Here is a 19,046-nt window from a genome sequence, read left to right as displayed (position 1 = left end):
ATATGCGCGGCCATGTTGTAGATAGTGGAAGATCGTGCGGAGTGTATACGAGTATACGAGTATACAATTGAGGGTGCAGAAGAAACGTTGATTTCGAGAGAAAACAGACAGTCGTCAAACTGGCACGTCTGTCATTGAAGCATGATGGCTCTCATTATATTTCCTTGTGTTTCAAGCTTGCCTAGACTGTTTTTATTCTGGAGTCAGCATCAACAGCCATGCTATATAATTTCAAATAATATTTCCTTCGGATTTTTAAAAAGTGATTTCTGCCTTTTAGAACGTTAGATTTGACATTTTTGACGAGGGTAGTTATGCGTACATGTTTGTCTGTCATTTTTCTTGGATTTGAGCACAAGAAAAAAAAAGACAAGTACAAAGGGAGCGCCGGTGTTTGTATACCTTCGTCCTTGCGTGTGTAGGGGATATTTAACGTTAACATCTAGAAAGAATGACTTCTTCCTCTTAATATGCACTTATTATTTGCAACAGTAAGTAGAGTACCACCAGTCAATGTTTCTCAAGAATTGGTCCCTATGAATTCAGTCTATTCGTCCAAATATGTCAGTATACATTCTCTCTTGTCATGTAAAAAAATGCTGGCTTGCTCACCTGATTGCTTGCTTTACTGATTGATTGATAAAATATTGCTTGTTCATATAAAATTTGAATTTTAGACCTATGTTTTGATTGATCACTGCTGAGAGAGTTAATGTATTGTGTTTTATGTTTTATGACCAACTCGCCTCGCGACCTTTTTTTTTTGTGGGGCCATTGTCTCAGAGATGCTGTAAGTGGTGCAGAGTGCACAACTGCCATATTTATTTTTATCGTCGATATGCCACGTTTGTAAACTTTCGTAAAAACATTGAAAAAAAAAACAAAGAAGGTTGGATTCAGTCCGACCATGCTTAAAAGAGTGAAACTGGGTGATTCTGAAGCCTCATCTAGTTGCTTCTAGGCTGTTTATAGGCTGCTTCTCAGCGCAGAGAGGTTCGAGTTAAAGCCGAGAGAGACACAGTTAGACATGACTCGCGTATCCAAAATCCAGAGGCAGAACCACGCGCTGAAACAGAACGTTCGTACGTTTCATATATCTACGGCCACATTGTCGCTCGTGTGTAGAGTTTCCGTCGCCTCGGGACATGAGCGTTGGCAGGTTTTTTTTTTTTTTTTTAGGGGGTTCCTAACATGTCTTGCATTGCTTCCTGAGGAGGCGTGGAACGTTAGTTTAGCTTGAGTGGAGGGCAAGCACTGGCGTGGCTTGAGGGGGAAAGTGCCCTCCTTTGCAACTCCTTGCCGACGTTCATGCTTTTGGGGTCTTGCAGGACCCGTAGCTTTTCCCGTTCCCTAATACTGCCTCGCTGCATGTCCTTGGGGTCTTCTGCTCGCCACAGTCGCTTCGCAGCCATTTATTCGACTATGGCTGCTGAAGTTTTTTTACTTAGTGGATCGGTATTGAACTGTGGGATTTGACTAATTTCCGTGGCACATGCTCGTGACGATAGCCATTCCTTGGACTAACTGTTTATTGATTGGTACGTGAGGTTTAACGTCAGAAAACCACCATATGATTATGACAGACGCCGTAGTGAAGGGCTTCGGAAATTAAGACCACCTGAATTTCCTTAACGTGCCACCAAATCTATTGGACTAACTGTTGCTTTCTTCATATTTGGTGGACCATTGAGACTTGCCCAATTTCTGTGGCGCGTACCCGTTCGTGATGATGATAGTTCTTGTGATCGTCCACATCACCTCGAGTTTTAACAGCTTCACTGTTAAAATTAACGCTCACGTTTCCAGCAAATGTAAACTTATACACAATCGATGTGACTCTTCCAGAGAAACTTTCCTGACCGCTGCCACAGGTCCGTTTCGAGTGACGGGCGATCTCTCTGCAGACCAGCCAAAGCTATACCAATACGTCAGCGCGTAATTAAAGCTGTGCCCCGCGTATTGCGTCATGGCGCCGCGAAGTACGAGTCGAGAGACGTAGGAGGGCGCCATGAACAGTTCTCGTTCAGCGAGAGCTGACTAGAAGATGACGCATACTCCTTAATCCCGGCTCCGACCGGCGCAGCTCCATTTTCAATAAGACCCGCAGCTCCTGGCCGGGTCCTCGCTCCGAATGATTAAAACCCACTAATTGATTAAAGCGGGCCTGCTGCGTGTCTTTCCGACGTCCGCTGATATGAGATCACCTCCGTAAGCAACGGTGGTGGGACTTACAAGAAGGCCCTAGCTTGAGGATGCAGCGTGGTCCTTGTGCACCTCATACCGGAAGAAGCGTTTTGTGTACCTCGTCAGAGTGCCTACATGATGCCTTACTTAACTGCGTTCAGTACTGACGAATTGGAACGCAAAAATTTAGGACTATTTAATGCTCGTGTTTTCGTTTCCAGCGTCACAGTTCGTGTCTTGTCGGCTTAATTTTGCCTCGAACCCTTTTATCAGAACCGTCATTACTTTAGCGGCCAGATTCCAAAAGCACGAGGAACTGCTTAAAAACAGTCTCTGTACTAAAACAAATTGGTGTCGCGTTCCAATCCCTGAGTATACTGTATACATTCATGGTGTCCTTGTTAGTGGGTCCATAAGCGACAGAATATGTTAACTGGAGTAATTCGAGGTCCCGTTATTCTAAACTGGCTGTAATAAAAAAAGCGCGGAACAAAGCATCGTAATGTGATGCTGTTGGCGCGGGGGTCAGGTGTGACCAAGGAGTGCCTTAACTCAGGATTTGTGTGATTCGTCACAAATAAACTTCAGTGATATACGTTATAACTATGGCTGTAAAGAAGCTTTAGTTCAGTGAGGGGGTGAAATATAAGTAGCGTGAAATTATAAGTGAAACGTTGTGAAATTGATGATTAATGCAAAACTACTGAAATTGCTGCTCATCAGAGATGTCATGTGCAACTGAGCAATGCATCAATTCTTGATAAGGAGAAAAAGTATTAGCCTATGAGGGGAATTCAATAGTTGGAGGCGCTAGGTGTGCTTATGTAGATGTTAGGATCTCATACCCAATGTATCCGAGTTTATTAGGGCACTTCTCAAGGAAACTTCGAATATCCGTGTGAAACCCAAAGTACGGAAACTGCGTATCGAATGACAATGTCGCATGGCTACCAGAAGTTTCCATAGAGCAAATATTCCTGTATGCGGCACAAAGAACGGTTGAAAAATATAGCTTGAAACATTGTGCATTATATAATATTTGATGAAGCATGCTAGCTCGCAGATGCGCGCACAAGTTCTTTTTTTACAATTAAACTTAGATTACTTGTGTTTTTACAAACTCTGTGTGGTGTGGACACTCAGTGTAGAAAAACGTGAACTCATTGCATTAGCGTTGTGCTATGTACATATGTATAGCCTTGTCTTTGCTACAAAATATGCGGTGTCGACTTTTGTGTAAGAGAAGAAGAGTAGCCGGCGCCACGCATTGGCACCAACCTCTCCCTATATACATTTATTTCAAAAATAAATTTATCTAAGCAAGAAACACTCTCGATGATGATCTTGCGTTGGAGACGGGTATACGATGCAACACCATTTATTTATGCTAGCTGAAAAAAATGTATAGAGCAATGTATTTATTGCGCTAACTGTGTGCGCCATACTTGAACCTTTGCACAAATGAATATATATATATATATATATATATATATATATATATATATATATATATATATATATATATATATATATATATATATGTATGTATGTATATGTATATACTCGCCTCGCCTGTTGATAACCTTACGGCTTTCACGGCAGCTCAAAACGAAAGCGAAGTGCTGATATGCGCTAGCTAGAGAATCAAATGACGGAATTATTTATTTATGAAGAATTAGCTGCAGTTACACGCAATGAAATGAAAGGAAAATACAAGTGATTTGCAATAACTATGTCACGGCACTTGTTTTGTATTCTTGCCTTTTTTGAGATAGCGCGCTTCGCCCGTATGCGCATCTGACATACTTGTAGGTGAACGTAATGGCTTTGTGCTGGCCAGCTACAAATTACGTGACTATTCCTTCCTACTCATAGCTTCAACGCTGTCAACTCCCGGGCGGGACCAAACACCAATCGCTTAGATGCGCGGTCAATGAAAAAGTGCGGCCCTGCAGACGTTTGCCATGTCCGACTCAGCACATGTGTTCGAATGACACAACATAAAAATTCCAATACTCGAAGCATTCGGACTGTATGTGAAGGATATGGGCGTAATTCACTATGAATGAGTACGGTAGGTCCTCGTCACGAGAAGAGACGATCGTTTTGGACGCGGTTAAAAGTATATATGGAACACTGGAGCAGTAATCGCGGTGGTTCCCGCCCAAAACGTATATCAACAACTTTATGAAGAATGTATTTCAGTAATGGTGGCAGTTACAAGACCTTGTTTATTTTGTACTCTTCCATTGGGAGAGGGGCGGCTTGAGCATGTAACAGGATCATGGACAGTGAAGACGCCATACTAGCGATGCGCGAAGTTCTGTCAGTTTTAGACTTTCTGTGCACACATTAAGAACGACGTGGTTGGTTAGTTGGTACGCATATTCTACAGGTTGGGTTAGCCAAACAATCCTTGACGACAGCCGTTCTCGTCTCACTTTTTGTACATATCACTGCCAAATGCGACACTGGAAGAAACGCCAATCCTGCGTGGAACACACAACATAGCCACAGTAAAAGCTTGGAGAGCAGCCTTTCTTGACCTTGTTGTAAAACTACTTGGGGCAGATACACTCTTGTGAGCTACTCACTGCGCAATGAACAATTATAACTGTTGCGAAGTAAACAAGCACCCATCATGTCATTTATTCCTTCAGCGGAGAAGCGTCATACCCTCTAAACATCTATAAATTACTATGAGCAGATGCTGCGGCTGATGACGATGAAGGGTTAAGGCTGGACCCTTTCGAATGACTTGAAAACATTCGGAGACGCCCTTGATCCGCAATTAGCACTGTGTTACACCTGGTTGTTATTTCACTCTTGAACTACGTTATATTACCAATCTTAACGCGATTCCTTGCCCGACATTTCGCCTGTGTGGTGTGAAGCAGTTTCAAGCCCCGGCGTGGCTCTGTAACAGAACAGCCGAGTGCCATGCACCGAGCCCGGGTTAAACTCTCATCTGGTCTGGAACCATTTTGTCTATTTTCGTATTTTCCATTATTATTTTTCTGGATAGCGGTTACAGACACCGCTGGTGACGGTGGTGGCGGGGTCAACTACGCAACCGAATTCGGCTGCTGTTGTGATGTTGTAACAGCTTTCGCCGTTAAACATTACTAGAGTAAAAAAAAATGGCGGGACAACCCAGTCAAAGTAAATAATTCATTATGGAATGCATGGTAAGATGTGCCTGTAATAATGCAGTCGTTTTCGATCAGCTCAAACGAAATCAAACGGAGCCTATCCAGCGAACTTGTATCACAAATTATTAAGTAAACAGATTACCTGTATCTAGTTCGATGTGTTCACGAACCTTTCCTATAAGTACAGCTTTGGTTCACGATTTCACTATGTGCATTGCGGTACGTGCCCTTGAAACCCTTGAAGCTCATGTACCAAATCACTTCGTTCACAAGCTTTACGCAAACTCTTGGGGGGTCGGGAAGTAACAGCAACTAACAACCGCGATAATCACATCGCAGTGATTGTTGTCCATGTCTGGCATCCAACGTTCGCTATCCAATTTCTCACCGTTATGCGGGTACAATTACGCCGGGATGCTCCCCATCGTGCTCGTTACTTTTTGTATACGTTCTATGCCATCACGGTGTTTTGAAACTTATGCTGAGCGGTTCAACGTGGTCATGCCATTGTTGACTTCCCAGTATGGTCACCTCCAGTACACCTGCCCTCACCCGTGGCGCAATCTTTTTACAGGGCGATTTCTTTTCTGAAAGTGTTATGTTCGCCCATACCGTCTAATACGATATATAACTGGACCGCACACGCAAGGCTAGGCGGTGGCAGGCACATACTACGATACATTGGACTAATCATGTGGACTTCTTTCCGTGTGAAGCAACCACGCTATTTTGTGCCCACTTCGACAGCATCAATGCTTTGCTGTGTAGAATCGACTGAGAAGAAAATAGAAGAGGGTGGCTTTCGAGTCGAAGAACCAAGTAAGAAGGCCTTTACGTGCTGTTAGAATGAATTCATCTCTGCCCGTGATTTGTCTTTTGGAGTCCCTATTTCTGTGTTCTCCAGTACGAAAGCTTGCGTGGCTGCGCGCAGTTAACGCAATGAAACCAAACAATAAACTATTAGCCTATATTATTATCCTTCTGTGTCGACACAGAATTTTTAGAAAATGGGGTCTCGATAGAATTGGTTATCGATTACTAAGAAAAAAAGCAATACTTTTTGTGCGTTTTAGAGAAGATAAATTTTATATATAAACTGGGATGTTTTCATTCTATAACATTCCGTATTCTAAAATTCTATAACATTTATGAGCCCATAAATTCTTAGGTGTGAGCCACAAAAGTAGGTGAACAAGAATACGGAATACGATTCGTCTAAGGCAAACGCACAAGAGATGACGTGACCTCTCTGGTTAACCTCCCTGCCTTCTTTTTTGCTTCCTTCCTTCCTTTTATGTGTAGGGACACCGCGATGAAGCCGTAATTACGGACGAACCTCGACATTCTCCAACTGTAGGCAACTCCCGATTGCTGACTCATGACGCTACTACAGTGCTTCGTGGTGACTTCGCCACAGACGACTAAGTGGCTAACACGTTCTGCTGTTGAGCCTGCGGTTTCGGGTTTAGTTGCCGACCGCAGTGGCTGCATACTGACGAGTGAAGGCTGCTGTATATAGCGGCCACGCAGAAGACCATCAGCAGATATCTTCGAGAAGTGAAACTTTCGTAAAACGGTTGGGTGATGTAAACAATCTTACTGTGGGTAGCATGGCAAATAATGACGTGCACAAAGGAAAGTAAACACGATGTGGAACTGTCCACATTAAAAGTTGCGATGGTATCCTGAGTACGGTGAATCAAAATAAATCAGCCCACTTTGCTGTCTTGCTGCATGGTATAAAACGGCACATCTCCTGCAATGCGTTTTGTAGCATAAAGATCTCGTTTCCGCCCAAAGACGCAGCGAGGTGGTGGAAATCCCAGCGTGAGGCCAAAATTATTCATGCGACTGCTATTGACGATCTGCAAGAATTGTGTCCGCCTCTAATTGTAAAAGCAGTCGTTTGTTTTAATCCGGGCACACCATGAGAATTTTCGCTTGATACATATCCGCATTTCACTGTCTTAGGTAGATTTATGGACTCATTATATAACCACCGTGGAACACATACAAGGAGGACTCCTTTAGTGTGGAGCATCTCTTACTGTCCCGCCGTTGCATTGGTAGGTCAGACATCAATGAAATCTGTGTCATGCCTAATCGTGGCTGATAATAAACTCAATACAAACACATACACCCAGGCACACAAAAAAATAATAACAAGCTGTGCTCTTACTTTACAGTGCATGCACTTAAGAGGCCCGAACAGATTTCGAAAGCTATACGATGCATTCCGAAAACACAGCGAACGAAACGAGGTCCATGAATCCGTGTGTCAATATTTACTGTGAAGGAGACGATCCCCTCAATATCTCCCCATGTGTGCGCCTGTAAGCGAGCATGTCGTCTCGATGAGGCGCCGGCGCGAATAATTTCCGGCCAACGCCGTTTCCGGTCTTTCATGACTGCACTGACGTCGCCCTTTTTTGTGGCAACACAGCGTCCCTGCCCATATCAAACGCGAAACGGATTTCTCCCTGACTCGTCGTCGACCTATAGGGATTGCGTGTAGTTTACAGTACCGGTGCACGCCCGATCAATCAGTTCCAGCTGATTAATTTAGCACACAGGGAACTCTGAGGCAGGCACGTGCCGAGTTCACTCATGTCAGCACTTATCACGTGGCACCAATTTAGTTACCCGTCCCTTTCTTTTTAGCCGGAGGCCTTAAGTGTTTCATTAAACGCGGAAGGAGACCGTCGATGGCATTGACGTCAAGACGAGTGATGCAAATGATCATCATCAGAGGAGGACGTCAACCTATTTATCACTTCATAGGTCGCCAAACTTTGTGACAACTTCACCGCATAACATCATCGCTTGGTGAAAAGCGGGCCGATCCTGGAGGCCCTGTCGAACCACGCGAGGTAAACAAACCATTCAGTGCCTCCAATCCCCGAGGCAATACAAAACCACGTTGGGTGTAGAATCGTTTGAGATGAAAAGGAAGATGACTTTTGCGTTCGAGTAACAACTGATGTAGATCCATTAGTCGCTCAACGAACTGTTGCACTCAGTAAATCCTCGAATCATGTGAGGGGTGTAGATGTCTACCGTTGCCTTTATGCGTTTATTGCCTTCTCCAGGGTAGCTACGTCTATCCCGTTCTTCATGAGCATATACCTGTAAATGCACGTCTCCAGTGCTACTACACGCTTCCGTGCGCCAAGGTGCTTATGAAGGATTTGGTTGCTTAAAAAAACTTTGAAGCATTCTAATAAGGCTGTAGCCATAGAAAAAAATTTGAAAGGTAATGATTTCACTTGGCCATATGGCTGTAAACTGATGTTTTCATTGAACCTCACCTCACAGCGAACATAGTCTTTTTACATGCTTCTACAAGCTTGGCTCGGTAGCCAACCGAGCCAAGCTTGGTTAACCTCCCTGCCTTTCCTCTCTATTTATCTCTCTCTCTCTCTTACATGCTTCTTCTTTAATAAAGGAATACTTAATTTACATAATTATGAATCATTGTAATGATGGAGTTATCAGCAGTCGACAGTCACTTGATGGTGTACAAGTAAAACAATGCGAGGCATTCTCCGACTCATAGAAAAACCATAGTGTTTGATAGTGCCCTGAGGTGGATCCCTAACGTGACTTATATTCTGAACAATTATGGGGGATGTTAAAGGAGTATTCGAGCGCATCATTAGGCGTGCGCAAGCTATGGAGGTCGAATAAATATTGTTAGATCTTCAATTCAGCTTCCTTTACAGACGTTATACTAAACGCTTACAACTTCGGTCTTAGCTAACATCCAAGATTTATTACTTCGAGCGATTGAAGGTCACTTGATTTGTGATAAATGTCGGAACTTTGAAGTTTGTAGAAGAATCATCTGTTTAAGTAAAATACGTTAATTCTCGTCTTCGCCATGTTTTTATACGGCATACGAGGCATGTAGTTGGTTTTTATCGGTTTCTGGAAAATTGGTCGTCGAATTATTCACGGAACTTTTTCTTAAAAATTAATTTATTCGCGCATTACACAGTAGTCCTGTTGTTATACGCGATATTTCCAAGTGTCCTAATACAATCGCCCAAACATCCAATTTCTGATTGTGCCAAATAATTAAAATATTGAATGTAATGTGTGATAGCACGCGCACGTTCCTTTTAAAATTAAATATGTTACAAATGTATACCTAACTTCACCGCAGGGGGCTGGCCATAGCGGAAAAAACATTGACAGAGGGAAAAAAATAAAGTATGTAGTCACTGGAGTCCCTAATTACATTATATTTCATTTACGTGAAAACTTGATGTGCCATATTGCCATAAGTCTAATAGTAATACGGGGACTGTTATGCCCGGAAACCACGATATGAATGTAATGGTACCATAGTTGTGAACTCCGGAAACTTTGACCATCTGGTGATTTTTTAACAAGCACTGACATCACGCAGTACGCGGCACTCTGCCATTACGCCTTCATCGCGATCGACCCACCGACCTTCAAATCAGCAGCCGAGAACCGCGGCCATAGAGGACGATTATGGTGCTCGGCTTCCTCCACCATGGCGGACATTGTCACTAACATAGCTGCCTTTATTTTTTTTAACTTTCCAATAATTCACGCTACCAAAGTGGTATTGATTGTTAAGTATTTGACAGTATTTGTAATACAATAATAATATTTTGAGCCTTTCTATCCCAAAACCACAATATTATTATGAGGGACGCGGTAGTGTAATCTGGCAGCGTCAGACGTCGTTCAAATGGGGGCATGGATTTCATAGAATACGGAAGGAAGCAGACACGTGGTACTTTTGAACACCAGAAGATCTGAACGGGAATATTTTTTTCTGAGTGCCAACTGCTCCCCATAGTGACTTTCTTTCGGCCGAGTAATCGCGGCCTCATATTCAGCAACAAACCTTCAAACAGCCGAAAGAACCGCAATACATTTCACGATAACTTTCCCCGAAGCCGTGTCTTGTGCACGTCATAAAAAGAAAACGAGTTTTGTTGGCGTTTTCAGTGCAGCATATATATTCGAAAACAGACACGCGATACCAAGGTTTTACCGGAAGAATATCTGGTTTCAGTAATGCATACACCACGTGCTATGCGGGCTGGTCATATCAGCCGATCTGGAGGATATTACGAAGACGCGAAATTAAATGCGACGATACGGTCTTTCATCGAATTAGGGCTAACGCAATTAGGGGAGACGAGATCAGCCGCAGAACACAGACGGACGTCCGCCGCCGCCACACCATATATATGGCACGCGGGGCCTCTAATTCAGCCTAAAGCCGCTTCACACAGTGACTGCAAGACATGTGGGTGAAAGGACATCGAGATTAATATCGCGGCTTCTCTCCCTCACCCTCCTTTTTTGGCCCGAGGCGGGAGCTGACAAGAAGAAGTTTGCTGCCGAGAGCTGATGAGAAGTGCCCCATCCTTTCGTTGACCGGCACTGGTGAGTCCCAGCAATCGGATCGAACATTCATTATTCGCTCCTAAAACAGGACGTGTGGGGCCGCTGCCATCATCAAACCACAAGACATCGCTAACGGCTCACATCACGAGCCGCACCCGTCATTAAGTCGCGCTCACAGCATCGAACATGTATAGATTTGCAGAGCACGAACTGCCCGGGAAGATGAATCGTCCAAGTGGGGTAAAGCTTTAAGGCTATAACCGAGGCTCGTGCACGGTGTAAGTCCATGGTGCTGCTTCTTTTAAGCACCATGTCGCCCTTGCTTCCCTTTCTTCCTTTATTTCCATCATTTAAAATCGCGTGTTTTGACCTAGCGCTTCGTACGTGTAATTTATGTCCCTCTCTCGCATATTGCCCACAATTCGCGTAAAAAGTGTACGCCTCATTCCAAAAAGTGATCTGCGGTGACAAAAAAAGCGGTTAACTGGCAGAAAACGGGTAGGGAGGCCACGCCTTCTAGGAGCGTCATGGGGTCGTTATGGTTTATGTGGAGAAGCGAAAATCGCTGCTCGCGTGGTGACAATGCGAAAAGGAGGTAAAGGGGAATATAGAAGAAATTATGATGTTCCTAACAGCGCCACACCAGACCGATTCATTCAACGAGTGTTTTATGCGCCCCTCCCCCCCCCCCAAAAAAAAAAATGACAGGACGGTGATTATGATAGCGCTGAACATGCGTATTCAAGGGGGTTTTATACGCTTCACTTAGTGGCAATACCGCACGCGGACAGAAGCATTCATTTCGGGAAGAGAGAGAGAGAGAGGGAATCAGTAAAAGAAAGAGGGGAGGAAGCAGATGTGAAAGGCAGTAGCTAGAATGAAATGTTCAGTATGCTATACATGATGAAAGGAAGTAGACACCCAGAGGTTGACACAGAAGAAGAGATAACACAAGCACAAACAACACAACAACATGAACACGGTGCTTGATTTATCATGAATTTGTACCAACAAGACGATTGATAGAGCGCGAAAACAGAAAAACCACAAAGGCGCAAGGAGAAGACGAGCGCTCGTCTCGTCCCTTTGTCGTCGTTCTGTTCTCGCGCTATAACAATCGTCATGTCTTATCATATAACCAAAACCACCACGCTTCTAACGTATGAACAAGTTCTCTGTCGTTATCAGTATGCTACGCTGTGCTGGAGAACAGTGAACGATGAACTGAAAAATAAAAATGTAGAGAGAGAGAGAGAAATAGACCCTCACACTTAGTCAGCCTAGTAGAGTGACCATTTGTGCACCAATTGTAAAGGCTGACGTTTACAGCCAGCACGTTAGAGGCTTAATAGAACCGTGTTACAGAAGGTCTGAGACAGCTAATGGGGAGTGTGGAGCTAAGACTACAATCCAAAAAAAATAAAAAATAAGAGATTAGGTGCAGCAGAGGTGTTGACTTGAGAACAGCAGCACCACTCATAAGAAGCTCACGCACACGAAATCTGGGAGCAGTACATGCTCAAAAACTACAATATAAAATGAAGCTTTGTCGTGCAGGAAGAAAAGAGACTCGCGACTGGTTCGCACGAAAGGAAGCCTCGAATGCCATGACAGGGCATACAAGATTCGCAAAAACAACAAATTTCTGTGGAATGCTAACAAGCAAGTCAATAATTGAATAGAGTTGGACGACACGTTTGTAGAGAACAGATAGGGGAACACGGGTAGACGCTAAAACTCAAACTATGGTTTGCTAGCCTATACACTGAAGCAAGCAAAAATTAGAAGGAATATATGATGAAATATTTAGTACGGGACCACAGATACACTATTGTTGGTCACAGTCACGACAGGTTAAATTATGCACTGCTGTATAAAATTCGTGAATGAATGGATGGAACCTTTATTTAAAAGAAAAGGATGGCTCTTGGTCACAGTTTGGGAATATGGGAGTAAGGGATTATTAGAGGCACAGTGTGAGCATATATTAGGATAACACGGGTTAGCGTTATTCTGTTGCAGTAGACTCTCTAAGAATCCCTATCGCCTGAGTCGGTTGACTTCTTCTAGACCACTCGAAGAGATCGAAAGACAAATAGACGTAAAACAATCGAGAAAAAGTACTGCACGCTGTTCTGTCAACGCTATGATCAAACTTTTGGAGATATACTTTCTGGTGTGCTAATAGGTCCATAACCTCATGTTTACCTAACTATGCGCCATATAACCCCTTGGTATAAACGAGTCATGACAAGAAATTGCGCAAGCTTAACTATTCGTGTTAAACGTGCATGCATGCAGCCACAAAATAAAATAAAAAAGTCCTGATGCATGAACACGTTCGTGTCTGTCTTTGTGTTTAGCTAGATCCATATATGCGTACGCAACCTGTAGTGGTTGAACTTGCATGCATTCATGCTTGTTCACAGCCATTTATTTTTTTTTACTTACTGATGAATGAGCCGAAAAAAAAGCTGACCATGGTGGCCACTTCGTGTAGAGCGTGCTTATTCGCTATGAAACCAGGCACTTAATGCGGCAGCACTCAACTCATCAGGTCTGCGCGTCAGAGGACTAAAAGAATCAAGGCTTGCAAAGAATAACGCAAGGAAAGCTGCTAATGTCAAGCAGTGAGAGGTGTTCATTCGTGTAGTTTGCGAATGACGACCCTCTTCGCCACAAAATGTATGCTTCCTGCTCCAAACTCAGTGGCACGCCTGTCTTTGCAAAACGGGAACAAATTATCTGAGTGCTTACAGCCTGTTTGGCACTACCAGTTGTTCACCTAATATATGCTTTTTTTTTTGGAAAACGTGTAGAGATACAGGCCTGCGCTGAGCTACGCTGTTGTAACTACCCTCGTTAGCTCCACGCTTTAGCGCCACTCGGATACTTACTGCTCGCTGAAAGGCTTGGAGCTGTACTTGAGATGACTGTGCTGTTGTTGCTCGTATGCCTTGAGCCGAAGCGTAAAAACCTGCAAGTAGCTAGGTGGGAAAGATAGGTCGGTTGTGTGCTCTCACAGCCAGAGTTCTTTCTTTTTAGCCACGCCAGCATCGCTGTTAACAGTTTCATTTCGCTTCTGATGGCTGGCAGCATTATTTTTGTGCGTAATCTTACTATATAGTTTAATTTTGCATTTCAACCTTGCCGTTGTGTACCCTAAGAGCCCATTTACAATTGTGCTTCCTGGAAACCTTTCAGACTGGTTCAGCGTTCTGGAATCATCAATCACCAAATGTGCAGGACCGGGACTCCAGCTTATTTTGCGGGGCAATGGCAACGTGAAGAAGGCGTGAAGTCTTTGTGACTACGGGCATTGGAGTGACCATCAGTCAGTCACCTATGGAGTCACTTTTTTATTGCAAGTCGCAAACGGTTGCGCAACACTGTTTGCCTCAGCGTCAATGATAATACGTCTGCATATACAATTGAATACCATCTGGCCTTTACCAAATAGCTTCATAAAAATGTTTTGCCAATTGTTTGTTGTGTACGTGGGCTCAACCACAAAAAAGGGGGTGGGGGAATACAGAAACTAAATTATATGCAATTTTGTTACAAGATTTTGTTTCCTATCAACAATTTGCAGTTTGATGCTGAAGACAGGGCTGGCGCCGAGATAAAGATGCAAGTAAAAAGCACCAAGCCTAATAATAGGCACCGAAAAGGCACCAAGCGTAATGATAAATAAAAGAAAATCAACACTCGCCACAGTTTGAAGAAAGGTCGCTCTGTAATGTTTAAAAAACCTTACAGGTACACTGCTTATATGAACTAAACGACTTAGACCATTCCTTATACAAACGTCGTGCGACGTCACAAAACTGTCTTGGTTCTAACTACGTAGAGTGTTCGTTCGCTGCAAAGAAGAGAACATGTGCAGTATGCCAGGCGGTATTCCGTCAAAGCCTGGATTCTATTGAAATCTACGGAGAAGTGTACGTTTCAGCTCACGATATTCGAAAGACCAAAGGGTCCTTCAATTTATGTTTTATTATTTGAATGGCACGATGAAATTTCTACTGAATGAAATGCTGCGTGTTTGCTTGACTAATAAGCGAAAGTTCTGGCACGAGTTAACATAGACCGAACGAGGAGTAGGGCCGTCGGTGTTACCAGTTATTTTCCGTGCTTCCCGAGAGGCTATATCCCGTCGCCTACGTCACCTGCGCTCACGCTACTCGAATACTCACTGAGAAGTGCGGCCCGTCAATTAAGACACTCCGACGAAGCGCAGCTGCACCGCCGCGACTGACTTGGCATTGTATTCGTAAGGTTTGTCGTAGCAAGACAGTACCTCTTCTCGCAGAACTTGCTCCGACTGCTCTTACAGACGACTCTTAATTAGTAGCTTCCAGACAGGATGCACCCTTTTGTGTCGATATTATTGTCAGTAGATGGGCTTCTTTAGTAATCCCACACAACGCGACAGGCGGGTGGGGGTGCCACTTAGAAAATAGTGATGTTATCAGTAACAAATATTGCAGTATTGACACGTTTATCTAGCACCGCCAAGTTGGATGTAAACGTACTAGCAAAAATTGATACGATTATTGGGGCTCTACATGTGGAAACCACGCTATTATTTTGAGGGAAATCGTAGTGCAGGGCTCTTAAAATTTCGACCAACTTTGGATCAGCAATGCAGCGCCGTAACCATAAGACCACGGCGGCAGGTTTCCACACGTTCAAGTCTACCCAGCAGTATCCGCTGAGAACATGCAGTAAAAAAAACAAGAAAAAGACAGGGAGAGCAATAGAGGAGGAAAAAGAGATATTGATGAGAGGGAAAGAAGAAAGGCAGCCTAGAAGACATTTCCTGTTTGTTATCCTGCATCGGAAGAACTGCTCAAAAAATTACGAACTGAAGTTTACTATAGGCCTTCCTGGACGGCTGTAGTGAGTGTTGTACACGTTACCGAAAGAGAGTCACTAGATACGTTACTCGTTACTCAAACAGAAAAAGCGTTACCACCTAACTTTACCTTAAAAAAACAAAGGTAACGCGTTACCGTAATCATTACCGGAAAAAAGTAATGGACGTCACCTCTGCTGTTACTCCACAATGATTAGTTTTATTCAGTGTGTTGTTGTTGCAGGAACACACAGTCATATTATTTAAATCTCAAATTTACACTTCACATGAAACAACTACCTCAAACAAGGATTGTACCTAAAATGCTCAATTGACGAGAATTATTGATGCAAATTTTAATTTGCCAGACCTTATCATTGTTATAGAAGCTTAAAGATGCCTGTAGAGTTACGTGCAATGGTTTCTGACTCTGTGGCACATGCTGAAGTTTTTTTTCTCAATGTGACTATACAAGATATGAGATTCAATAATGCACGCTATCCGCAAAGCAAGCACGACCTAACTACGAAAGAATTCACAGTGATCAGCCTTTTCTGGGTCCAAACAGCACGCCAGACGATATCGTCGAAATCAAACTGGTGGTAATTGGCCCCCGAAATTGTTCACCACGTGCCACTAGGCAATCGTGAAGACCTGCGTTGGCGCCTTCTTTTTATTATTATTTTTTGGGGTGGGGGGGGGTGACATTTGGATGTTTGTGACTCCAGGTGTCCCTTAATGCGCTCCTGTCATCGCGTTTTGGCCACCAAAAATCATGCGTATGCGCAGACTACTTACGCAAAAAAGGTCCATTTTTACGTGGGGATCGCTCTAGAAAAATAGACGCGCAAATATGTAGTAGTAAAGAAGCGCTTTATTGCCTAGTGTCACACCTGTCCCGTTTATTAGGGAGGCGATCGCCGGGCTAATTCCAAGAGCCGAAGTATCGGCCCCCCGAACCACACCACGAAAGCGTGGACAATTTAGAAGTGGTCCTTATTGGTGCGCCAGCGGACGCCGGCTGTGGCCCAAAGAACAAGACAGAGCCGAGAGTTGATAAACAAACAAAATTATATTCTCATTAACGGCAGATCAAAAACAATACACACGTATGCACACCCCACAATAGTTACATACAATACGTCACCAAACAGACAATGTACTACACAGTACAATCAACCACACTTGAAACAACGGACACAGACAACAATACGCACTACAATGCAGTCGCATGCATTGAACAACCAAGACACTTAAAGACTAAAGAGATATAAAACCTATTCAGTCCAAAGTCCTTGGAACAAAAGTCTGAATGATACTCTTCCGAGAATCACTCACTCAAAGTCCAGCGTTGTTGTCGTTCCGCAGCTCTCGAAGTTCTCTCCCAGGAAACCTCCCGTCTTCAATTGGCCACTCTTCAAACTTCAACTTCTTCGCCGGAACACGTCGGCTTCACACTCGCAGCGGTTGCCACGGGTCTTCGCTCGATAGCGGTAAACACACACTCTTGCCTGTAGCTCGAGCCGTCCCTACGGACCACAAACTTCGCCGACTACACGGCGGACTCTCTACGCACTCTGGCGCTCACTTCCGTCTCCTCCTGTTCTGTCACTACGGGCAGAACCTTCGCCGACTCCACGGCGGAATTCCTACGCGCTCTGGCGTTAACTTCCGTCACCTCCTGTTCTGTCACTACGGGCAGAACCTTCGCCGACTACACGGCGGAATTCCTACGCGCTCTGGCGTTAACTTCCGTCTCCTCCTGATTTCTCGTCTCGGCTGCTCGGTTAAATACCTTGCGCGCGACTTTCCAGATGTTTCTCGTCATTTCGTCGGCGCGATACGCAGCGAAGGCTGGGAGAGGCACGAGACGGTTCGACTGCCCTCTCCCGAGGATGATTCACTCGGTCTGACCCCGCCTCCTTCGTTCTAGAAAAATCGCGGTCTTGCTGGGCCGCCGATGTGGGGTGAGGAGGATCGTCTGCGAAACCGTGCTTCTGCGGGGAGAGCGCGCGCCCGGGAGCCCTGGATGTTGGCTTTCTTTTTTTCTTCTTTTTACCTCGCGGCGTTTCTGCCGCCCATTGTCGCAAGGATTTGGCGGCGCGCTCTTGTTTAGCGCTCGTTCTGTGACACCCAGTTACGGGAAATATATCTAAGCATGGACATTTTCTGTTCACTTTAACCTGTATAGGTTGTAGTGAACAATGCAGCCATATGGACAGCACCGAACTAATCTTTAGCAGTTAAAAAATTTTCGGGTTTACTTTTCAAGCACTCCAACCTCAACGTGAAAATCGCATAGAAGTCGCCGATTCGTTCGCGAAATAGGAGCGCTACTCGTCAGTTGACCAGAAACGTCAAAGTATGAGTGCGACCACTCTAAATCAGCAAAAATCTGTCATTGTGGTCACTTCGAAGCCAAGAATGTCTAGATTGCACGAGACAGGAAGAACTGAGAACAGAATAAATGCGTGAGAGGTCACCCAATGCACTAAGCCGGCCTAAGCTCGCATTGTCCAAAACTCGAAACCGCGCCGTCTTTTTTATTTTTTTTATAATGGAAATATGAACTTTCAAACAGTTAAAAAAAAGCCAAGCTATCTACGAGTCGTGAACTTGAGAGCTGCTAGGCTGTCAGGTGATATTCTACAGTACTAAGAAAGTTCAACAGAACCCTCTATTTAGAGATAGCGGCACAGCCTACAGCATACGATGACAACATTCGTTTCAAATGAAGAGGCCGGACCATTCCTCATTGTATATTTACTTTAACCACGTGTTGAAGGAATCGTTAAAAAGAACAAAAAAGAGGTCTGAGGTGCGGCTTCACGTCTTATACGTCGCCTTCAGGCCCGTAATCTGGAAGGGGTGGGGGGGAAGGTACTTGGGGCCTAGGACACCCCACCGGAATTCGTATGGAGAGGGTGTTTCACTGACGAAAAAAAAAATGTTTTGAAGGTCTTCGACAAGCAACCCGCCCCCTCCTTTCCCATGCCGAAAAAAATTTCTGGCTACAGATTATGTGAACGCGTACGACTAATCAGGCCTCTAAATGCCCAATTCAGTTAGCTGCAACAGCTACTGTAATACGTGCTTATTAAGGTGAAAACCATGTATGCCTCATAAAACATGTAAATTGACGATCACCTTCAACACGCATGCTGCAAAAACTCGTCATGTGATGTCACCGTATGATGCCGCCATGACGTCATGTATATTCGAATCTCTTGCAGTCAACATGACGTCGTCACTACGACACCAAATAACGTGACTTCAAGTGATGAAATCATCATGGATTGGTCAACAGCGGGCTAATCATGTAGGTAGTGCGAAAAAACAGTGAAGTGCACCGACCAACATATTTGCACAGCACAAGACAAGGAGTATTTACGACGTAACTACAGAAGAGACAAGGACAGAAAGAGCGCTGTTTCTGTACATGTTTCAGCATGGCAAAAATC

This window comes from Rhipicephalus microplus, chromosome 2 (assembly GCF_043290135.1).
Source record: "Rhipicephalus microplus isolate Deutch F79 chromosome 2, USDA_Rmic, whole genome shotgun sequence".
Taxonomy (NCBI): domain Eukaryota; kingdom Metazoa; phylum Arthropoda; class Arachnida; order Ixodida; family Ixodidae; genus Rhipicephalus; species Rhipicephalus microplus.
Note: the sequence above shows the minus strand (reverse complement) of the source record.